This window comes from Physeter macrocephalus, chromosome 18 (assembly GCF_002837175.3).
Source record: "Physeter macrocephalus isolate SW-GA chromosome 18, ASM283717v5, whole genome shotgun sequence".
In the NCBI taxonomy this organism is placed as follows: Eukaryota; Metazoa; Chordata; class Mammalia; order Artiodactyla; family Physeteridae; genus Physeter; species Physeter macrocephalus.
This window is the reverse complement of record NC_041231.1, coordinates 44,289,784-44,291,184: the sequence shown is the minus strand read 5'-3', so window position 1 is coordinate 44,291,184 and position 1,401 is coordinate 44,289,784.

The following is a 1,401-nucleotide window of genomic DNA, read 5'->3' as shown; positions in this document are numbered from 1 at the left end:
GCGGCTGGGCCCGTGAGCCATGGCCGCTGAGCCTGCGCGTCTGGAGCCTGTGCTCCGCAACGGGAGAGGCCACAACAGTGAGAGGCCCGCGTACCGCCAAAAAAAAAAAAAAATAAATAAATAAAGATTTATTTTATTATTTATTTATTTTATTTGGCTGTGTCAGGTCTTAGTTGCGGCACATGGGATCATCGTTGAGGCATGCGGGATCTTTATTGTGGTGCACGGGCTTCTCGTTGTAGCGTGTGGGTTTTCTCTCTCTGGTTGTGGTGTGTGGGCTCCAGAACGCGTGGGCTCTGTAGTTTGCAGCACGCAGGCTCTAGTTGAGGCAGAAGTAGTTGTGGTGTGCGTGCTTAGTTGCCCTGTGGCATGTGGGATCTTAGTTCCCTGACCAGGGATCGAACCCACGTCCCCTGTGTTGTAAGTCAGATTCTTTACCACTGGACCACCAGGGCCAGGGAAGTCCCTATATTTCTATTTCTTCCTCAGTCTTAGGAGAATGTACATTTCTAAGAATTTATCCATTTCTTCTATGTTATCCATTTTATTGGCATATAATTATTCATAGTAATCTCTTATAATCCTTTGTGTTTCTGTGGTGTCAGTTGTTACTTTGCCTCTTTCATTTCTGATTTTATTTATCTAGGCCTTCTCTTGATGAGTCTGGCTAAAGGTTTATCAATTTTGCTTATCTTTTCAAAGAACCAGCTCTTAGTTTCATTGATCTTTTCTATTGTTTTTTTCAGTCTCTATTTCATTTATTTCTGGTCTGATATTTATTATTTCTTTCCTTCTACTAACTTTGAGTTTTGTTTGTTCTTCTTTTTATAGTTCCTTTAGGTGTAAGTTCAGATTGTTTATTTGAGATTTTTCTTGTTTCCTGAAGTAGGCTTGTATTGCTATTAAACTTCCCTCTTAGAACTTCTTTTGCTGCATCCCATAGATTGTAGATCATGTGTTTCCATTTTCATTTGTCTCCAGCTACTTTTGTAAATTTCCTCTTTGGTTTCTTCAGTGACCCATTGGTTGTTTAATAGCATATTGGTTAGCCTCCACGTTTTTGTGTTTTTTGCAGTTTTTTTCTTGTAGTTATTTCTAGTCTCATACTGTTGTGATCAGGAAAGATTCTTGATATGATTTCAGTCTTCTTAAATTTATTTAGACTTGTTTTGTGGGCTTGCATGTGATCTGTCCTGGAGAGTGTTCCATGTGCACTTGAAAAGAATGTGTATTCTGCTGCTTTTGGTGGAATATTCTATATATGTCTATCAAGTTCACCTGATCTATTGTGTCATTTAAAGCCAGTATTTCCTTATTGATTTCCTATCTGGATGATCTGTCCATTGATGTAAATGGGGTATTAAAGTTCCCTATTATTGTATTCATGTCAATTTCACCCTT